We start from the raw sequence: 23,329 nt of genomic DNA, 5'->3' as shown, positions 1-23,329 counted from the left end.
TGCTTGCGAAGTTTTCCAATAAATCCGAACTGTAATTTTGAGATCAAATTCAATGAGTGAAAATACACAAGTAGTTCACTAAACTGAGTTTCTTCCCAGAAATGATTTGCTTGCGAAGCACTAAGCAGCTTTGAACGGATCGCGGGAATCAAATATACAGATGGGTTCAGAGTGTGCTTTCCGACTTTTGTGTAACATTTTCCTTTGATAGGGCAGAGTTGTCTTCACAATCCGGGTTAAATAAAAAGGAGTGACATCAGTGTAAAACAGCCTTCCTTCTTGGAGAACAACGGTTGTGTTCAATATTTCTAATTATTTTGGTTTCAAGATCGCAATTTAGTGTGAAACATAAAAGCCAGCTGGAAAAATCTGTTACACGTAATTTACAATGACCTTTCAACTTATAACCCATGCAGGGATCAAACCCCAGCTGTTGGTACAAGTTGCGTAAGGCTCTGCAACAGGCAGATAAGAAACTAACCTCCGATTCTTCATTATATACACAGTGAGCTATTTTTGCGAGCCTTCTGCTCCCTACGGGCTCTGTATTTGATTGCGGTACAAGACCGGCCATGGAGAAATGAAGTGAGGAGGGTGCGTACATTAAAAGGCTCATAGCGTCCCTGGGGGGGCTCAAACCACCACCCTTTTGGTTAACAACCGACTCACAAAGACTCATGTACAGCTTAACACTCCTCGGTCTCAGTAAAAGTGATACACTCCGTAAAATTTCCGGAGATTCAATTGTTTTTAAAGGAAAATCACAAACATCTACTGGAGTTTTTCATTCTATACAGCGATTTCTGAACGGTACCCTGTGAAAATACGAGTTTTGACGAGAAGGGATGGACATATAAGGTCAGCAGGCTTTGGGATTATGACATTATGATTAAAGCTGTGGGTTCAGCAAAATCAGAACCTGATCAGTATCAGTTGACTCCGATATACTCTGAAAATTAACTTCGGGATTTAGAGTCAGACGTGTTACAGTTGCACCATGGGGTACTTAATTAGAGAAATAATTAAGAAATAGAAAAACAATCAGTGTTCCTGGATCTGTTATCGAGAACAACACCTGCACAAGAGCTGCGCAGGAAAAATAAAATATGGTATGGGAAGAAGAAACTCTCTTCAGAAGAGCGGCGCTCCTCACAGGAGGAAAAAAAAATCTTTTTTTTTTGTGAAGCTGATTTTTCTCCTTTGGGGAATTCAAATCGGTAGACAGCTGTGACTTTGTGGTGCAACGGTAGCGCATCTGACTCCCGATCAGAAAGCTGTGTTTTCAAATCACATCGGAGTCAGCTCATAGTTTTTCAGGTTCTGCTGGTCCTGAACACGGAATTCACACCATGCAGTTGAGATCTGTGTGTACACCACATAGATAATCTAAATAAAATAGAGCTCACACAGCGAATACCCTTGAACAAAAGAGAAAAGGCACAGTTCACATCTGCTAAACATCACGTCCGACTTCAGAGACAGCTACATTAGAGAATGAAATGGAATCCTGGAAGTTTCAGATAACTTTTTTTAATACAAGTTCAAGCAAACCTGCTAGGGAGTTTCAGGACACTTTTGTTTTATTAAAAAGTGTCTGAAGCTTGAAGTAAATGTAATTAAAAAAAAACGCTATTGGGCAGCTGGTGCTTTTTGTAACGATTTGCTATTTCATGCTGGAAAAAAAGAACAGACTGTTGTAACAGAAGAAATAAGGTTCTTGATCCCGAGATGAAGTGAAACAGATGAGTTTATTGCATGCAAGGAACAATAAAGCCGAAGTCTTGTTTCCCGCAAGAAACAACAAAACCGAAGTATTGTTCAACGTACTGTTACAAACTTTTGGGTTATATAGTGTTTTCTTCTCCGTTTCTGACGTCACTCGGTATGATGGTAAAGAGGGGGGTTCATGGTATTTGGCCAGTTTACGATGTTCTGGGCAAATGGTCAGTTTAACATTACACCCAGGGGGGTTCCTAGCTGGCATCTGCAATCCTTATCAGTTAACCCCCTTTCCTGCCATAAACCCCTGCTTGTGACTTGGAAGTCTAAACCCCCTACAGAAAGGATTAAATTCAAACCCCCGTCTTCACATCTTTCTTCATTCCCCCCTTATAAAATATGGCATACGTCAGTGTAGCCTATTTTTATACATACAATGTCAGGGCAGATCTTTCCTTTCTTGGCGAACAGGTATGTATTGCCATGACATTGTACGTTCCACGGTTATAGCAAGATGTGATACATGTTTTTGTGAATGTGATGATTACAATTATACATATAAACAATACTACTCCTACAGATAAACACTATAAAAAGGTTCCACCCCAGGCCCCAAACACAGACTTTACCCAAGACCCAATTCCCCAATTTTCAGTATAATAGTCCTGATATTTCTGTCCCTCATTGTAAATGTGTTGGGCCAGATCTGAGATGTGCTCAGAATTATCAGGAATATATGTGCAGCATTCAGTGCCAATTACTGCACAAGTTCCTCCTTGGGCCGCCAGTACATAATCTAAAGCTAGTAGGTTCTGCTTGGCCACTGTTCTGAGGGCTACCATCTCATCATTAACAGCCTTCAGACTAGATGAGGTAGAATTTGCTAATTCTTCTAAAGTCGAGGCCATTTGAATTAACTCTCGACTCAGAAAGTTCATGCCGGCTTGTGGAAATATTATACCTAAATAATATTCCCAATCAGCCAATTTTCTTTGTGGTCTGTGGTTAGGTCCGAAGGGGCTGTGGGTTTGAACACGGATATGAGGAACCACATATCCTAAATAACATGAGCCAGACCACTGGGCTGGCAACCATGGGTAGGCTCGTTTTCCACAAATGAAATATGTTCCGTTTGGCGCTCCCCATGCCTCTGAAAATAAGAAACTTATACCGAATTGTGGGGTGTGCCGATCCCATCCTGGAATTTGGAAGGTAGAGGTGGATATATTTGCAGCAATGGTAAGTTGGCAACGACTCCATCCAACCAAGTGCAGACCATTAGTGTGCTGAAAACATATGTTTCCCTCACGTTCCTTATTGAGAGTCAGGTATGGTGGTGTATGGCTTCTGTTATATTTAGGAGCGTAAGAGCCTGTGAAACTCGTGGGCTCTAAGCCTCGCTCCTGTAGATATTGTAATGTTGTGCAGGTTAAAGTCGTGTTATGGCAACCCCCATAGTTTGTCATATTAAAATCTCCTAAATTATCCCTCCAAATGATCATGCCTATGACTTCCTCGAGACGCCAAGGAATGGCCCCCATAGGAAGTCCTCCCTGTACATATTTGGGTAATGCGGCACACACCCAGCAGGCACTTTGGTTGGTTTTCTTAGCTGTCAGATAGGAGAGGCCTAAAAAGGAATTAATTCCTAGTAAAACCGCCAGGGGGAGCTTAACCTCTCATGTACAGCATTTGAGCCTTTAATTTTGAACTGTGTATTACAGCATGTTAATCATCAGTCATTAAAATGTTGGTATATTTTATGAAAGCAAGATTGCTCAGTTGGACAAAAGTACACAACCTACCTTTATCAGAAATATTTATGCATCAAAGCCTTTACTGAAGATATTACTAATAGTATTAATAATGGATGACTTTGGACAAGCTGTATACTCAAAGTATAATTTCTTTAGCACATTTGTACAAGCACTTGGAATCTGTCCAAGCCATACTTTGTCAGGCATTTTGTTTTACTTCAACGGGGCATAAAAACTTCCTTGCTTTTAACAGGGCATTTCATAATTTCTAGCTATGAAAATGATTTAAAATGCGACACCTATCATTCAACTAGAGCTTAAAATATCACAAGGAAAAATACACACCGGTATTTCATTTCTCCCTAAACATTGTAAGCTTCGAAGTCTTTAACTAACGTGAAACCGGAGTCAACAAGCATTCTTTTAGAATTTGATTAAAAGGGAATATAATATGGAATCGCGTATCTCAATAATTTAATAACGGTATGATTATATCCGTGTACTGCGGCAGAGCTATGTAGGGCTGTTTCGCCTGCCTGATCATGCGAGCTGTCTTGTAGCCTACTGGTCTAGGTGCGTGACTACCAACTGACAGGTTGGGTGTTCGAATCCAGCTGGTGCTGTACTTTTCATTTTTATTTATTTATTTTTTAATCGCGTAACATAAACATATTACCGTATGCAAACTGTACTGTATACAGTATGTATATGTATATTTAATGTCTTAACTGTGTCCGTTTAATTGAATTTAAAAAAAAATATTTAACACGAACATTAAGCTGCTTACATCTTCCGCCTGAGAACAGTCACCCGTTGCTACCCAACGCAGAATGGTGATTGGCTGACACCATCTGACACCCCTCTGATTGGAGAAAAAAGACGTGCTGGTGTGCTATACCAGGAAGAGGATTTCTTTCTATTCAAAACGTGTATTTTAAAAGTTTAAGAAGTAAAAACCTTACAGCGTACACAGATTTCTAAACTGATCAGGATCGTTATCTTTGTCTTATGCATAATAATGTTCACCGCTCTGTCCAGCAAATTAATAATAAACTTTATTTTATATAGCGTTTTAAACGAATAAGTAATTAGATTGCTCATAAACCTAATCACTTGCTTTTTCTTTTTATTTAGGCTCAGATTTCAACTATAGATCGTATTATTAATAACCATAATAACAACCAACCAACAAAAACAACCATATAAACATAATGGTGGTGCTGGACCTTCCAGTTTTATTTATTTTTTAATCGCGTAACATAAACATATTACCGTATGCAAACTGTACTGTATACAATATGTATATGTATATTTAATTGTTAGGAATCCCTGGTGAGAAGATACACGGATCCTGTGCAGACGCAGGCACGGGTGATAGATGAGGCAGGCGAACAAACCAGAACGAGAGGCAAGGTCGTAGTCAAAAGGCGAAAGGCAAGTCGTAATCCAGGAAGTTCACCGGTAGCAGACAGTCCGAGTCGAGAGGCGAGGTGCAAAGTCGAAAAGGCAGAAGGGGAATCCAAAAACCAGAATAAACGAGGTACGGGGAAAAACGCCAGGTAGAGCTCTCAAGGAGTAGACTCAATACCGAGCAGTGGGAAGCAGGTGCAGATGGTTTAAATAGCAGTGCGCACCGCAATGAGTGTGCGCAGGTGGTTTAACTCGTGCGGCGGCGTTTGTTAATAATCACCCGCTGCTGGGTTTGATTAGCTCGCTTACGCTTTGTCTTTGACTGCCTGGTTGTCGTGACAGTACCCCCCCCTTCACGGTCCCTGTGGAAGTCTCCGATTAGCGCAGGGTCCAAAATATCCCTCTCCGGAACCCAGGATCTTTCTTCAGGGCCATAACCCTCCCAGTCAACCAGATACTGAAGGGTACCGCGGTTCCATCTAGAGTCGAGGATCTTGTGGACTGTATATGCCTGGTGCCCCCGAATGCGACGCGGGGGTGGCGGGCGACGTTGGGGAGCCGCCAGAGGTGAGCGGTAGAAGGGTTTATGGAGGGAGACGTGGAAAGACGGGTGGATTTTAAGGGTGGGGGGAAGTGCAAGACGGAAGGTAACTGGGGTGATCCGGGAGAGTATCCTGAAGGGGCCGATATACCTAGGCCCGAGCTTCTTGGAAGGCAGGTGTAGAGGTAGGTTCCTTGTTGAAAGCCAAACAAACTGGCCTCTGCGAAAACGGGGGGCTGGTCTGCGGTGTCGGTTTGCGAATTTGGCCTGGCGCTGGGATGACTTGGTGAGAGCTGTCCTCGCCATTCTCCAGGTCCTGCGCAGCTTGGAAATATATTGACGCACCGACGGCACCGCTGTGTCCGGAGGGTTGGCAGGAATGAGAGTGGGTTGATAACCTAGTGAGCAGAGGAAGGGAGAGAGACCTGTGGAGGAGGAGGTAAGAGAATTACGGGCATATTCTGCCCAGGGAAGTAGCGATGACCAGTCATCCTGCGAGTTGGAGGTGAAGGCTCTCAAAAAGGTAAGGAGGCTTTGGTTGGTCCGCTCCACCTGACCATTGGCCTCAGGATGATAACCCGAAGTCAGAGATACATGGGTCCCTAAAGCTTGGCAGAACGCTTTCCAAAAGGCCGAGACAAATTGAGGTCCCCTGTCTGAGACCACATCGTTGGGCAACCCATGTATCCGAACGACCTGTTGCACAAACAGTGATGCCATTTCCTGGGCTGTGGGCAATGCTGGGAGGGGGACGAAATGGGCTGCCTTGGAAAAACGATCAGATATCACCAAGATTACCGTATGACCTTGACTGCTAGGAAGGTCCGTAATGAAGTCCACAGCTATGTGGGACCAAGGGCGGTGTGGGATCGGAAGAGGGTGAAGGAGACCGGTCTTCTTGGCACGCGGAGTCTTGATCCTGGCACAGACCGGGCAAGCTCGGACGTACTCTGCAACATCTGATCGCATGGAAGGCCACCAGAAATCTCTGGTGAGTAGGTCCAGAGTGCGTCTGCACCCGGGATGGCCTGCAAACCGAGAGTCATGCCCCCATTGCAGGACAGCAGAACGCAAGTTGTCCGGTACAAAAAGCTTATCCGGGGGGCAGCACACAGGAACTATAGCTCCCTTGAGGGCACGTCTGATCTGATCTTCAATAGAGCAGTGGATCGCCCCGAGGATTCTGTTAGGTGAAATGATTGGTTCCGGTGTGTAGTCCACCTGGGGATCATGGAGCCGAGAGAGAGCATCAGCCCTCCCATTCTTCGAGCCAGGTGTATAGGTGATCACAAAATTAAATCGAGAAAAGAAAAGAGACCAACGGGCCTGACGGGAATTGAGGCGTTTGGCCGACTGAATGTAGGCCAGGTTCTTATGGTCCGTGATAATGACAAAGGGGTGGTGAGCCCCCTCCAACCAGTGTCTCCATTCCTCCAGGGCCAGCTTGATAGCCAAGAGTTCACGATTACCAACATCATAATTAACCTCAGCAGGGGAGAGTTTCCTCGAAAAGAAGGCACAGGGATGTGGAATCTGCTTATCCCCGTGGCGCTGGGAGAGGACCGCCCCAACCCCATAGGCTGAGGCGTCCACCTCCACTATGAATGGCTGAGAGGGATCCGGGTGTCGTAGAAAAGGTGCCAAACTGAAGAGTTGTTTTAAGCGTAAAAATGCCTGGTTAGCCTCCGGGTTCCATTTACCCAAGCCTGGTCGATTGCGGGTTAGAGCGATGATAGGCGCCACGACGGAGCTAAAGTTCCGGATGAAACGTCTATAAAAGTTGGCAAAACCTAGAAAACGTTGAATTTGCTTTAAGTTACGAGGGGCTGGCCAGTCATTGATGGCCGCCACCTTAGCAGAGTCCATTTCTACACCAACTGAGGAAATGATGTAACCCAGGAAGTGAATTTTAGAAGCATGGAAAACGCACTTCTCAAGCTTGGCGTAGAGTTTGTTGTTAATGAGTCTAGTCAGGACCTCCTGGACGTGGTGGACATGATCCCTAGGGTTGGCAGAAAAGATGAGGATATCATCCAGGTAAACCAAAACAAAATTCCCAATAATGTCCCTAAAGATGTCATTCATGAATGACTGGAAGACAGCCGGGGCATTAACAAGACCAAAAGGCATCACCTGATATTCATAATGTCCATGGGTGGTCATAAAGGCCGTCTTCCACTCGTCCCCTTCCCGTATCCTGATTAGGTTGTAAGCCCCCCGTAGATCTAATTTCGAGAAGATGGAGGCTCCCCGTACGGACTCCAAAGCGGCTGGAATTAAAGGCAGGGGGTAACGATGTTTGACCGTAATGGAGTTCAGTCCTCTGTAATCAATACACGGTCGCAAGGAGCCGTCCTTCTTTCCAATAAAGAAAAAGCCCGCACAGGCTGGAGAAGAGGAGGGACGAATGAATCCTGACTCCAAAGCCTCCTTAATATAATCTTGTAAAGCCTGGTTCTCTGCCTGAGTGAGAGGGTAGATCCGTCCTTTGGGTGGAAGGGTTCCCGGAAGCAACTCTATAGCACAGTCACAGGTACGGTGAGGTGGAAGCGAAAGAGCCTTCTGCTTATCAAAGGCCCGTTTCAGATGCCTGTATTGGGGCGGGATGGTAGAGTGCTCCTCCATAAAGGTTACTGCAGCAGCAACCTTAACCGGCTGACGACAACAGTTGACATGACAGGAGTGGCTCCAGGCAATGAGCTCGTTCTTGTCCCAGGAGATGTGGGGATCGTGCTTCTTGAGCCAGGGAAGACCCAGGATTACCGGGTAGGCAGGCGAGTCCAGGAGAAGGAGTGAGATTTCTTCAACATGAGTTGCACCAACTGATAGAGAGAGAGGGACGGTCTGCCATGTAATCCGTCCAGGTGCAATCGGGGATCCATCCAGAGCTTGAATACAGATTGGGGGTGAGACCGGAGCCAGGGGAATATCCCACTTCTTAGCAAAAGTGACATCTATAAAGTTCCCCGCTGCCCCTGAGTCAACAAAAACCAAAAGGGGAAGTTGTGCGTCAGCCCAAGAAATTTCAGCTGGGAATAAAGGGCCTGATGAGGTTTGAGAAAAAACAGCACTACTGACTCTAACAGTAGGCTGTGGAAGGGTTCGAGAGGGATAAGGGGGTCTCAAGGGACAAGCAGAGAGAAGGTGATCAGGTGCAGAGCAATAGAGACACAGTCCCTCCCGACGGCGCCTTTCCTTTTCTTCCGAGGAAAGGGGTGCATGATGCCGAGTGGGCACCGTGGGGGTAGTACTTTCAGGACAGCCAGGACTGCTTCCATCATGACTCTCTGCTCTCCGCAGCCGAATGCGGGTGTCCAGTTCAACCACCTGAGCGATTGTCGATTCGAGAGAGCGGTTGCGAAGTGGCGAGAGCACCAGGTGGTCCTTTAGATCTTCAGAGAGACCCTTACAAAAAAGGCAAATCAGGGCTTCAGGGTTCCAGTCAGACTCCGTGGCGAGGGCTTGGAAGTCAGCCACATAATCATTCAGAGATCCATCACCCTGACGAAGCGAGGCGAGCCGGAGATGAGTCAGGTCCGGGTTGACTGGAGAAAAACGTGCCTGGAGCTGGTCAGCAAAAAGCTGGAAATCAGCAAACTGAAAGTCTCCCCTAGCAAGCAACACAGCTGCCCAGTCCAGAGCCTTGCCAGTGAGCAAGGAAAGGGCGAAACCGATCTGCTCCCGGGGAGAAAAAAAAAACTCGGGATGCAACTGGAAAGTCAAGGAGCATTGCGCAATAAAACCCCTACAGCCCGCGGTGTTGCCATCATATCTTTCCGGGAGAACAAACGGTGAGGCTACGGGAGAGGTGGGCGGGGTTACAGGGATTGGAGCAGTGGTCTGTGCTGGAGGCGAAGGGACAGGGGAGGGCGGAAGGCTAGCGACGTGATTGGAGAGAATGTGAAGCGAAGATTGAAGCTGGGTGAGAGCTTGGGAATGGCGATTAAAAAGTGAGCCAAAAGCTTGTGCGTCCGCGGGATCCATCTTTTGGCTCGGTATTCTGTTAGGAATCCCTGGTGAGAAGATACACGGATCCTGTGCAGACGCAGGCACGGGTGATAGATGAGGCAGGCGAACAAACCAGAACGAGAGGCAAGGTCGTAGTCAAAAGGCAAAAGGCAAGTCGTAATCCAGGAAGTTCACCGGTAGCAGACAGTCCGAGTCGAGAGGCGAGGTGCAAAGTCGAAAAGGCAGAAGGGGAATCCAAAAACCAGAATAAACGAGGTACGGAGAAAAACGCCAGGTAGAGCTCTCAAGGAGTAGACTCAATACCGAGCAGTGGGAAGCAGGTGCAGATGGTTTAAATAGCAGTGCGCACCGCAATGAGTGTGCGCAGGTGGTTTAACTCGTGCGGCGGCGTTTGTTAATAATCACCCGCTGCTGGGTCTGATTAGCTCGCTTACGCTTTGTCTTTGACTGCCTGGTTGTCGTGACATTAATGTCTTAACTGTGCCCGTTTAAGTATTGAATATTCATATCTAATTTTACCACTGAAGGGAAATCTTAACATAAACATACGGTATATGGCTGGTCTCGGTACTTTAAAGAAAAAAATACACACCGGTATTCCATTTCTCCCTAAACATTGTCAGCTTCGAAGTCTTTAACTAACGTGATACCGGAGTCAACAAGCATACTTTTAGAATTTGATTAAAAGGGAATATAATATGGAATCGCGTATCTCAAGAATTTAAAGACCAGACAATCGCAAACTCGTTTTCAATAAAATTATTTTATTCATTCAGCAGTTTGTGAGAGGGACATCCAGCAGGGAGAGACACACACACCGGTTTTAATTGACAAAATTGTTTTTTTTTTCAATTCCTCTTGTCTAACAGGAATGTTTTGTTTGTGGACAGACTGTTAGACAAGAGGAAAAGACCGCCTCCTCCTACAAAGCATTTCGTTGATCTGATCACAAATTATTTTCCAGTCGTACGCAGCAAGGGTTGAGAATCTCCGATTCACCATCGTACTGATGGTTTCCTGGAGATTGCAAGGCAAGGCACTTTTGCCTCTGGACCCATCGAAATTTACAGACGTGGTCCACCCCCAGTAAATTTCAAAAGTCACAAGATTTCGAAACACGAGGGCGGCGTAGCGGTCGGCTCTTGCTTTCCCGTCTATGCCGATGCACTGCAAGTACAACCCCCCCTCCATCTCCTGGGTGATGGGTAGCAGTTGGACATCTGGGAGAATTATTCATCCCACTGGCATCTGTGAATTCCGCTGTGCTTCCTGGGGGGAGATAGCTGGCGGGGACAGCATCAACAGATTCCTGCGCGGTGGTGAACTGAGAGGCAGGGATGGAGTGTCCTGAGGCGGTGTGTGCTCTGCGGGGGGCAGAGCTTCCGCCAGGCATTGCAGCCTGCGCGGCGGGGAGAGGCACTTTTCGGGAGACAGCTGCTCAACTGTTTGACTGCTGGAACTCTAGCCTCCCAATCCTCCCCAGTAATGCATCGTAATGCTCCCGCTGCTGCCGAAATGTCTCCATACAGGTGCTGCTTCTACAGGTTGGCACCCTGGCCAGTGGCCGAGAGCAGAGACCCACGGCCTGTGGCAAAATAACATAATTCATGTAAGAAATAAAGTCACACAGTAGTATTCATCAGTCGCGGAACAGAAGTCAAAATAAACTTTTCTTTTTTTCCGTCTTACCGCTTTCTTTTTTACTGTCCTGGTGGTAGATCGTTTCGCCCGTGCGGTGTTTTCTTGAAGAACAGGCTACGAAGAAATAATTATAATTGAATTTAAAATTCAAAACGGCAATAATACCTTGTAATATGCGCTGTAATCGCGTATTTCAGATGAAGTCTGCTGTATTTGCTTACCCTTCGCTCTTTGGAAGCTGGGGTGGCAGAAGCACCCCGTCTCTTCCCGTAAAAGGTCTTGGTCTCCATACTGTACTATGGTCGCTGTAGTGCAGGTTCGCAGTTTTTTTTTGTGATGGGAGCTCACCCAATCCCTTGGTGTCTTTTATGCGTCACACATACTGTATTTCAGCGCCATATATTTCATGGATATTATGGAATATAATGGATGGATATCTTAGTTATCTTTCTAGTTCACAGGTTTGCATGCATAATTTAATTTTGAAAGCCACTGAGACATCAGGTACTACTGTTGTATTTATGAAAAAGAAACAAAACAAAAAACATACTAACAACTGTGCCATCCTACTCCTTAGTTAATACATTTTATTATTCATAAACAGTTAACATTGTTCGCAAAATATTTTGAATTATATTTAACCCTATTTTTTCTTTAGTTTTGTATTTAACTTATTATATGATAGTCAGACTTAATGTATATTAATGTATATTTGAACAATGAAAATATATTTTTACAAGATTTTACATTAAGCACTTAAAATTAATATGGTTAATAATAGTAAACTGTAACATGCTGTAACAAGATCGGTTAAACTGCGAAGAAAATCCTTTCAGAGAAAATGTTTCAGGTGTGAAGAACATAGATCTCCAATGCAATTTCAACCAAACCTGTTCCCACACAACCTGCCCCCACTACCATTAGAATATACACAAACATTTTAGCGTTTCATTCTGAGCAGAAGACCCTCACACCTGAAGAGTGCTGGCTGTGACGAATTAAACCGGTTTTACAGGTTTCAATCACAGACCATGTGACATGGGACTCAGTAAACTACAGTAACACCGTATTTGATAACGCTTTAAAAACGCTATAAAATAATGTGACTTGGCACAGAACAAGTCACATCAAGTCAATTTAAACACAAGCTGTCTTTAACCCTCTAAGCTGGTTCATACAGAAATGTAGAGATCCAGGCTCAGAACACACAGCTTCATTAGCGAATACATATGCAGGACAACTAGAGAAGACGTTTTACAGAGGATGGATTTTTAGAAACATCCCATCAGACATCCCATCATATTCACAACGTGAAATCTAGAAAATAATATTACGTAACCAAAATCCGCAATATGGAAACAGAACCTGTGTAATTGTTGATAGATGATGTACTCGTAACATTTTGTCAAGACGAACTACAACATTTAAAAAATGACTTGTATGTACAGTACTTGATATCTCTAATCAATCCACGGGTCCCAGCACAAAACGAAAGTAAAACGCATACCGTTTCGCGCTTCTTATTAGTTGTTCAAAAGTAATTTGACCGTATGAAATGCATAATATAAACCTAGAAACATATACGTGAGCAGTACTTAAGCACTGTAGTATCGGTGTTAAGACATACCTCTCAAATACTGTAAATCAAGTTAAAAATATCTCAAGACCGATTCTGGTCGTAATGAAACCATGCAAGGGAGTTTTTATGTCCGTTGCAGTTCTTTTGCAACATGAATATAATTATATCGTTATTAATTTCTTGAGATACGCGATTCCATATTATATTCCCTTTTAATCAAATTCTAAAAGTATGCTTGTTGACTCCGGTATCACGTTAGTTAAAGACTTCGAAGCTTACAATGTTTAGAGAGAAATGGAATACCGGTGTGTATTTTTTTCTTTAAAGTACCGAGACCAGCCATATACCGTATGTTTATGTTAAGATTTCCCTTCAGTGGTAAAATTAGATATGAATATTCAATACTTAAATGGGCACAGTTAAGACATTAAATATACATATACATATTGTATACAGTACAGTTTGCATACGGTAATATGTTTATGTTACGCGATTAAAAAATAAATAAATAAAAATGAGAAGTCCAGCACCAGCTGGATTCGAACACACAACCTGCTAGTTGGTAGTCACGCACCTAGACCAGTAGGCTACAAGACAGCTCGCAAGATCAGGCAGGCGAAACAGCCCTACACAGCCCTGCCGCAGTACACGGATATAATCATACCGTTATTAAATTCTTTAGATACGCGATTCCATATTATATTACCTTTTAATCAAATTCTAAAAGTATGCTTGTTGACTCCGGTATCACGTTAGTTAAAGACTTCGAAGCTTACAATGTTTAGGGAGAAATGGAATACCGGTGTGTATTTTTCCTTGTGATATTTTAAGCTCTAGTTGAATGATAGGTGTCGCATTTTAAATCATTTTCGTAGCTAGAAATTATGAAACGCCCTGTTAAAAGCAAGGAAGTTTTTATGTCCGTTGAAGTAAAACAAAATGCCTGACAAAGTATGGCTTGGACAGATTCCAAGTGCTTGTACAAATGTGCTAAAAAAATTATACTTTGAGTATACAGCTTGTCCAAAGTCATCCATTATTAATACTATTAGTAATATCTTCAGTAAAGGCTTTGATGCATAAATATTTCTGATAAAGGTAGGTTGTGTACTTTTGTCCAACTGAGCAATCTTGCTTTCATAAAATATACCAACATTTTAATGACTGATGATTAACATGCTGTAATACACAGTTCAAAATTAAAGGCTCAAATGCTGTACATGAGAGGTTAAGCTCCCCCTGGCGGTTTTACAAGGCGACGCCGGATAGTTAGTCACGTGACACACGTGAAATGCGTGATACCGCGTGATACCGTGACACACCCACCGGGGTATGCCGCGAAATACCTCACCCATTTTGAATGGCTGCATCTGTAGATGGTGGTACTAAATACAGTAGGAGCAAAGGGGTAAAGAATAGTTAATTAAAGGCTCTTCTAAAGAAGGAGGCTCTGAGTCTGGATTTGAAGGAGTTTAGACAAGGTGACTCTCTGATATCCTTGGGGATAGAGATCCAGAGGTTGGGGGAATAACCGGAGAAGGCCCTGTCACCCGTAGAGTGTAGACGGGCTTGGGGGACAGATAGGAGACCAGAATTAGAAGAGCCAAGGTTGCGATTAGGGGAGTAGGGAAATAAGAGCTCAGACAGGTACTGAGGTGCCAAGCCATGGAGAGGCTCATAGGTGAGCATGAGGATTTTAAAGTCGACATGAAACTTGACAGGGAACCAGTGCAAGGACTACAGGATAGGAATAATGTGATCACCGACCAGGTCCAGTGCTAATTTCTCCCTTGTGGCCGCTTGTTCATTTTCGACTGTCGACTCAGAAGAAGTCCTCTATTTGACTTGATCAACACCAATCCCTAGAGGATTTTGAAAGGCTGAATCAAAATAACATGTGACTCTGGGTGGACTCCAACCCACAACCTTTGAATGACTTAATTCTATTAACATCTAGAAGTCCAACACTCCCTCCATTGTGCCACAGAGCAAACACTTGTGCTAAAACATAAAACACCTGCAGAAAGCTGTAACATATGCATATCCTTTCATCCTTAAATTGAGCTCCATAAATATTGGCAGTGATTGGCCTGCTGTTTATGAATAGATACCACTGGGATTCACACCCAGGATCTCTTGTTTTTTAGTCAGGCACACTAACCAGCTAAGCCATGGCACCAAACATGCGAAATGTTATCTACAGCTTCAAACATCTGTGAGAAACAGGCAGCTTTGCAGTGTTACACCTGCTGGCTCAAAAGGTTAACCTTTTCAAAGATGAAGATCGGGAGAGGATTTCTTTGTCAATTCAATCAAACGTTTCAGAAATGCGGAAAGATTGGTGTGATTCATGCCCAGTGTGGGTTCTCGTTTGCTTACAAATAGAATTAATTTCTTACTCCAATCTACTCAACTTCAATTTTTGCTAATCTTTTGTTTAATTGCTTCCTAATGTATACTGTGCTGATTACTGCACTGTTCAATTTACCAGTTGATTTTCATTTCTTGTTTTGTAAGACAAAGAGGCTGTTCAAAACGTTACCTCACACTTCAGCCGCAGAGGCGCAGAGAGAGATACTACGACAGGTAACACCCCATGAGAAATATCATGAGCATCTGTAAAACTTCTCTACCTGCCCACTCCCCACACCGACGTGTGTGAGGAGGGTTTTAAAGGGACATTTTGAAGTGAAGAAACATTTTATTGTTCCGTAATTTTCTGTGCAGTTTGTTCCCCTTCAACTCGGCCCAACAACAGAGGTAATGTTTAATATGACAAGAGTAAAGGCACACTGCACATCTGCAAAATACCACATCCGAGTTTAGTTACAGCAACATTAGAGATTGGAAGGTACAGTAGGTAGTTTCAGATCACTTTTTTATTCAAGTTTTAAGCAACCCTGAATACCTTCTTAAGAACAATTTGAGAATCCCAGCTAAATCCAGTACGATAGCTGCACTGATCTACAGTATACAGTTAGAACACTGTTTGTGCGTTAAAAGAAGACACACCGCCCAGAGCTTTTCTAAAACAGGAATTACACATTTTGGAATGCGCCCTCCTTTATAAATTAAATAAAAGGTCTGAAGTCTGCTCCAAAGAAGAACTATATTCAGAGCTGCCAAAGAAGTTGAGATTTCACCAAGTGACAGGAAATATCTCATAAAACGAAGGTACAGTCATTTCCATGTTGGACAAGAGCTAAAGCCCAGTGTTCTTTAATTGAGTAATGTGAGGAAGGCATGTGCTGCAGAAGGTAGTGTGGCTGAGCGGTCTAAGGTGTTGGGTTTTAGGCTACAGTCTTTTTGGAGTCATGGGTTCAAATTCCGCTGCTGCCAGTTTCTTCTATGTTAAGACCTTGCTTCCGATGAGAATATGATCAGTTAAGAATTTATTCGACAGTCTGTCGAGAGATTGGGATATCTTTCAAGATAGTCTTTGTCAGCTCAACATCAAGGCAAAAAAAAGCTTTAATTTGTCTTCTCAACAGAAATGCTCATTGACCCTTTCAGCTTCATGCAGGGAACAACAGCTGCCGAGATAACTTTTCAGTCAGTGCGAATCATAGTGTGCTGTCAATTCCATTTAATATTGCTTTTGGCTTGCATTCAGCTTTTGTCAGTGAAACTCGAATGCTCTGCTTTTTCACACCGAATTGTCAGCAGGAGTACAGTTTATGAAATCTTTGCACACAGCGCTCCATCAGGAATACTTTATCAAGTTTAGAAGAAATTGTGGGATTCTCTGCATGCGTTCACAACGCATACCTCAAACAACAGCACCATTCAATGGGAAATTGATTCTGCTTCTTGCTGTTGTTCCTGTGGTTGCGGTAGTTATAAAGTTGAACGCTCTTCCACCTTCTGCCATAGTATTCACTGGGTCGGCTTCATCAATTGGCTCACAAAGGTCAACTGTGATTCGGCTCCGGAAAAACTCAGCAGCAGTGTCGTTATTTTGTCAGTGGGTATGGCTGTCTTTTAAAACACAAGAAAAACACGAGTTTGTGGATTTCTCCAAATAGCAACAGCAAGTTTTAAACCTGCGATAAACATTCTTCCAGTTGAATAGTTTTCCTTCAAGGAAAAGGCAGCACAACAGGGAGAGTCAATATTTAAAGACTTCAGCATCTGTATTGGATTGCTTGTATGCAGACATCGCTCAGAATCCCTAATATTATTCTCCCGAATTCAGTTGTGCAGTGCTTTAGTGGTTTCAGAGTTTCTTTTATTGACACTGCTGTAGTAGAGAAGTGACATAATCACAAACGCAATCATTTGTGCTGGCTGTTTCACTATTAAGCTTTGTTAACTATCACATGATTTTAACTAATTTAACGTCATCTTCAGGAAGGCAAGAGAGCGCTGCACACTGAGCTGAAAGCTGTGTGAGCTCCTAACTGGGTGTCCTGTGCTGTTACATGCGCTCTCATATAGCTTGCCACCTTTAAAGGTGCAATATAAAATAAAGTTATTTATTATAATTATTATATAAGCTCAACCCCTGCCAACGATTCGGTGTGAAGAAGCAGAACATTCAAGTTTCACAGACAGAAGCAGCACGCAAGCACAACCAACATTAAAATGGAGGGCATTAAAACTGAGTTTCTCGAGAGACTGTGAAAAAGCAATTCATTCCCTTTCATATGAAGTCAGCTGAAAACAACAAAACTACATACAATACAAACAAGAGCACATATAAAATATCAATAACATCGGCAGGGGAACATGCTATAATACAATTACACTTTATGAAAAAAGATTACACAAGGTAAATAAAGAAAAGGTCCGCACAGCTTGTTCTTACATTTCGAAAGAGTCCGTAAATACCCCTTTACGTCTATTTTGAACTGTTCAAACGAAGGACTCTTCCCAGACCATTTCACTTTATCTCACATTCCTAAACGAGAATGCATCTCCTGTTTTAGAACTATTTTGGGCAGTATGGCTTATGCAACGCACCCACAGTATTCTAACCATGGACTGCAGATCTGTGCTGTAGTTCAGCTGAATTTGAGGGATCCAGCAAACGTACTGGGTTTGACTGGGATTCTGAAATTTCTCTTGCAAAGGTATTCGGGTTTGTTTGAACCTTTAATAATAATTTAATAATCGTTCCCTGCATAACGCAAAAAGTGGCAAAACGCATTTAGGTTGAGAGGACGCAAGAAGGATTTTGGTTTGTGCCTTGATGTCAAGCTGAGAAAGTATCTTTAAACACTTTGCTTAGTTTCTCGAGAGACTGCCAAAAAGCAGCTCCCTCCCTTTCGTCTGAAGTCAGCTGAAAGGAGGTCTCAACAGAAGCACCTGGCAGCGGTGGGATTCGAACCCACGCCCCCGCAGAGACTGGAGCCTTAATCCAGCACCTTAGACCACTCAGCCACGCTACCCACTGTGCCCTCTCTCTTTGTCTCACTACTTGCCTGGAGGAAGCCGGTTGGGTTTTGCTCTTGTCACCCGACTTAGTGGCGTTATGACCATGGAATCGACTGCACCTGCTTTTTCTGAGATGCTTCCCCTCTCATGGCGAGATCTCGACTTCTTTAACACCTCTGGATAAAGATCTTCTGCGAAGCAGGTTTCAGACCTCTGTGTACATTACCCTTGATGTCATTTTATTTTTACAGCAGCCGCATCCGGAAAGTTGTGTCTTTTACTTTTTATTTTGAACAACAAAACTACATACAATACAAACAAGAGCACATATAAGGTATCAAGAAAATCATCAGGGGCACATGATATAATACAATTACACTTTTTGGAAAACGATTACACAAGGTAAATAAAGATAAGGTCCACACAGCTTGTTCTTACATTTCGAAAGAGTCCGTAAATACCCCTTTACGTCTATTTTGAACTGTTCAAACGAAGGACTCTTCCCAGACCATTTCACTTTATACCACGTTGCTAAACGAGGATGCATCTCCTGTTTTAGAACTATTTTGGGCGGTATGGCTTATACAACACACCCACAGTATTCTAATGGTGGACTGCAGATCTGTGCTATAGTTCAGTCGAATTCGTAGGATCCAGCAATCGTACTGGATTTGACTGGGATTCTGAAATGTCTCTTCGGGTCTGCTTGAACTTTTAAAAAAGTGATCTAAAATTTCCCATCTTACAATCTCTGAGGTAGTTGTCACTAAACTCGGACGTGATGTGCCACAGATGTGCCGTGTGCCTTTACTTTTGTTGTGTTCAAGAGTAGTCGTTGTGTGAGCTCCTCACTGTGAGTCCTGTACTGTACTGTGATTTCGTTTAGATAATCTAGGAAGAGTACAGCGACTAGAACGCCTTGAACGTCTATCGGTATGTATATATAAAAACACTAAAGAACATGCAAAGTGATTAAATGTCTATTTTCTGATTACGTCTCGGCTTCACTTAGTGAATTCCCTTAGTGGAAGGTCTTTTCTTTCCGGTGCTGTTATTGATCGCATACGAAACCTTATTCTCATAAGAATACGTCACCTACAAAGTCACTGTGAAACTGGTATCGGGAATAGTTTATTAATATTTCTATTGATTAGCATGCAAGTAAATTTTATCATTACCTATGGAATTTCTCGCCAGTGTGGAGCTCGAATTCACAACCTTGAGATTGGGCTGTATCTGTAAAATAAGCTTTCGCTTCTCCGATCAGTTAGTAAAGCGGAAGCCTGTAGTGGAAACAGATGGGAACACTTAAGTCGCCAGTTTTATCTGGTTTGAAGAGTTCTGCTGTATTTTTGTGGTTAAGGCGATAGACTTGAAGTCCATCAGGGTCTCCCTGTGTAGGTTCAAGTCCTGCCGAGTACGGGAATCTCCTTACGTCATCGTGTGCCTGCATAAACATGGAAACGCACTGCTCTACTTTTAAAATGCTAAGTTGCTTGAAACTGCTGCCTTGGAAATAAATTATTCAGCATCCACAAATGACATTTCGCAGCTGGAAGCAGATAAGGATGCTTATAGGGTTCGCGTGTCTTGTGCCCTACTTCCAGCCTTTGAAAACCTAATTAGTAAAGATGAAACAACCGACTCCATGGGTGTTGGTCGTGCACAAGGAGGAGCTGTGACAATAGCGGAGCAGGAGTGTGGATGGCGCAGCTGGAAACTCGTTTTCATGTGCTCCTCTGGAAGGAATGAAAATAAAAGTCGAAATCCGAAACAGTAGCAGCCTTAAGAGTAAATGCCTAGCTAGCAAGCGCTCCTAGTTAGTAAAGTGGTGTGTATCCCTGCCTATCACACGGGAAACTGGGGTTTGATTACCGACGGGGAGACAGGTAACTTTCTTATAATCAGATTTCAATCTCTAATGCTGTGTGTGAGAGTTCGCGTAACTTTCATTTTCTCACATTTTCTGATGACTATTCCGAAGGGGCACCCTGTCAACTCCTAATACTTTTCGAAACCCTGCCTGTGTGTTTGATTATTTTTCTTTTTCTTCGAAAATGTTCAATATTGATCATAACTAAAGAAAATAACAGAAAAAAAGCTGAAGATGCACTCTTGAATCAGAGCTGGGTGACACAGGCTTCTGTTCTGATATGGCTGTACAAGAAACAGGAGGAATCTCTTCACTCCTACAGAGCATGAGCTGAATCAGGAGTGAGACATTTCGCATGTTCGTGCATATGTCAATGCATGACCTACAGTAGGCTGTTGTTTTATTGTAAGAAAAATAAACGTACTATGCACAAATTGCTGCATAAAACAACCTGATATTTTAATTATTATTATTTTATAATTTGACAAGTGTGAGGCCCCGGATTCTGTTCCCATTATCTTCAGTCCTGATTTTTTTAAACATGATATCTTCCCTTCCTCTAGTTGAAGTCACACGATGAGAGCGATTTTTTTTCACATTGCGATCCAAACACTGACACTGACCAAACTAGAACGGATTCTGCTGGGGGCTGGAATGAGCTCATTCTCATTCCCTGTGCTGGTACACCTTATCTAATTTTTACAATCGCGATAGACTTCTTTTAAATAAAGTAGATATAGTCCTGAAAAAAAAACATTAGCTTTATTAGTTTTAACATTAATCGATTTAGAATCTAAAATCGATTTTTTGATAGGTTCAATTTATATTTAAATTAAAATATAGCGTGTATACCTAATCATCCAACTGGCAGAGCAATATTTACGTTGCCTTCCAGAGCTTCCAGCGTGTGGTGGATTAGTATGAGCGTTTGTATGTGGCGCAGGTGCACAATCCACTTTCACACGACTATTTCAGTGTCTTCTCCTCTCACAAATGAACGGGAGCGCAGGATCAGCGTTCGAATGTTATTGATTGGTGATCGTTCAGCGGAGGTCCGGACGTGTTTGCGAGGCTGAAACCAGACGGTATCGTGTATCAGGCTCTGCTTTAAATCAAAATGCTTTACGACTACAAGAGACACGTATAGTATGAAGGATGAGAAAAAAATATGATTTCTTGGAAGAAAATGGTTTTTATTTGCATTCAAAATTAAGCGGAATTTTAGCGCGACATTTTTAAAGATATTATATATACGTATAATTATATATATATTATATTTTTTTGCTTAGAAATTTTGGACTGGAGGTGATGTATTACTAGTAGTGACGCTGAGTTCTCTATGGTGAAGTTAAGTCATAAGACCAGGGCCAGTAGCTTAATGGATAACGCTTTTTCATCAGGAGATTGTAGGTTCAACTCCTGCCTGATTGACATGTCTCGCTGCTGATTCAGTTCATCCTCCATACGAGTGAAGCGATTCCTCCTGCTTCTCGTACAACCATATCAGAACAGAAGCCCGTGTCACCCAGCTCCGATTCAAGAGCGACTCGCATCTTCAGCCCTTTTTTTTGTTCGTGATCATTATTTTCTTTAGTTACGATCAATATTGAACTTTAAAAAAAAATAAAACGACAAAAATGAAACGCAGGCAGATTTTGTAAAAGTGTTAGGAGTTGACAGAGTGCCCCTTTGGAATAGTTGTAAGAAAATGTGAGAAAAGGAAAGTTACGTAAGCTCTCACACACAGCATTAGAGATTGGAATCTGATTGTTAAAAAAACTACCCGTCTCCCCAGCATTTAACGGTGCTGTTATTTTTATTTTACATATTGTTAGCATTTTAATGAATTGTTAAAAGATTGATACACAAATCGCAAAATATGAAACGTAAAAAACCCAACTGTAAGCAATTGACCATTCATATTCCTGAATTTTAAATCAGTGTTTATCTGTGTCCATGTGCCTGGTGCAGCTATTTTAAAAGCAGAGTCTATGATTTATTGCGGAAGCGCATTGTTGCCACCAAGGAAAAAAATCTTGAATTCTCCTAATTAAGAAATACCAAATTATCACCTAATTTCGAGATAGCAACGATATCATATGTGTGTATGAACAACCTGTTACATTTGCAATGGCAGTACCTACAGACTATCGAAAGGTTTGCTGGCACTGTGGGTTTAGTGTTCCTGACAATGTGCACGCTGAGAAATGCGCACGGACTGACTTTCTTCTCGCAATGAAAATGTTACCGCTTGTACCTCATGTAAACATAGTTTTAACCATTAGCACACTCATATATATCCTGAATCAAGAACGAATGTGACCTGGAATCCATTGTACCGCTTCAAACTGAAAGTCAGATATTTAGTCTCAAAACTACATAACTCAGTGACTCCTGAGTGACTCCAAAAAGTGACTCCTGTTTAATTTTCTTTTCGCTTGCTCGATTTGTAGTACGCTCCTCAATCCTTACAACCGCTAAACTAAACGGCTTCATGTGCCACAGCATTCTGCTGCAGGTACGGGTTGCACCGTGTATTAGGCGAACCCGAATGAAATATTTCAAATATGTGAAGAATTTCATGAAACCTGAGAAAAGAAGATCACAGCCAATGTCAACAGTTCAGAGCCTGTAGGCAGCTTCAACAGAACAAAACGATCTGAAGCCGCAATTCTTTCATAGAGTGTATTGTGACGCTCTACGCTGTTGCTATTACTGCTACATCTGCTGCCGTTGCTTTCAACTCTACTCAGCGGGCAAGTAAAGTTATACAAGGAATAGACTACTTTGAGCCATCCAAATTCCATTATGTGAATTTAAGCTTTTTTTTAATTAATAATAGCATTAGTAATACAATGCGTGCTCAGAAACCTTACTTATTAGCTTATGAAGCAACAGTGTTTCGACAATTTGCGGTCTTCAAAAAGTAAACGCTGAAGTTTTTATACTTCCTTGTGAGCAGATCACCTTTATTTAGAAAAGGAAAACTTACTCCCCTGTTGCTTTCATTGCAATATCTGAATCGAGACCCAAGCGCTAAGAAAGCTGAATAACGCAAAATACATGTTGCCGATTTTAATTTAGGTAAACATTTTCTAATGCAGCCTTCATTACAAGACAGTCTATTTCTCGAAAGCGTGTTATGTAAAAAAGAGAAAAACGAAAATATATGGATGACAATATTTAAAAGATTAAGATTTTACTTTTGAGAAATTGTCATCTTATGTATCTAGACGCTTTTCAACCGCTGGTTTTAGAACCTTGCTGTGCTTCCTGAATCATTTTCAGTGTTATAAACTGGGTGTAGAGGGAGCGATCACTGTTGAACAGTTGATAGGTTGGAGCTGTTCAGACTACTCTTGTTATTCCTCAAATGCTTCCATAATTTTTCTTTCAGGCTAGGACGCGAGTGTGTACATGTGTTTGGTTTTCGTTTCACTGATTGTCATTGAAGATTTGGGAAT

General features: G+C 42.5%; 1 non-coding gene across 1 annotated transcript; it reads right to left on the bottom strand.

Annotated features, from left to right (window-relative positions):
- Positions 1–17,924: 17,924 nt before the first annotated feature.
- On the bottom strand, positions 17,925–18,006 carry trnal-aag (transfer RNA leucine (anticodon AAG)). Its single transcript has one exon. It is a non-coding gene; the product is annotated as a tRNA-Leu (tRNA).
- Between the last annotated feature and the right edge of the window lie 5,323 nt (positions 18,007–23,329).

This window comes from Lepisosteus platostomus, chromosome 5, assembly GCF_059453375.1.
Source record: "Lepisosteus platostomus isolate fLepPlt1 chromosome 5, fLepPlt1.hap1, whole genome shotgun sequence".
Classification (NCBI taxonomy): Eukaryota; Metazoa; Chordata; class Actinopteri; order Semionotiformes; family Lepisosteidae; genus Lepisosteus; species Lepisosteus platostomus.
The sequence above is the reverse complement of the archived record's forward strand: the minus strand, read 5'-3'. Positions and strand labels throughout refer to the sequence as shown.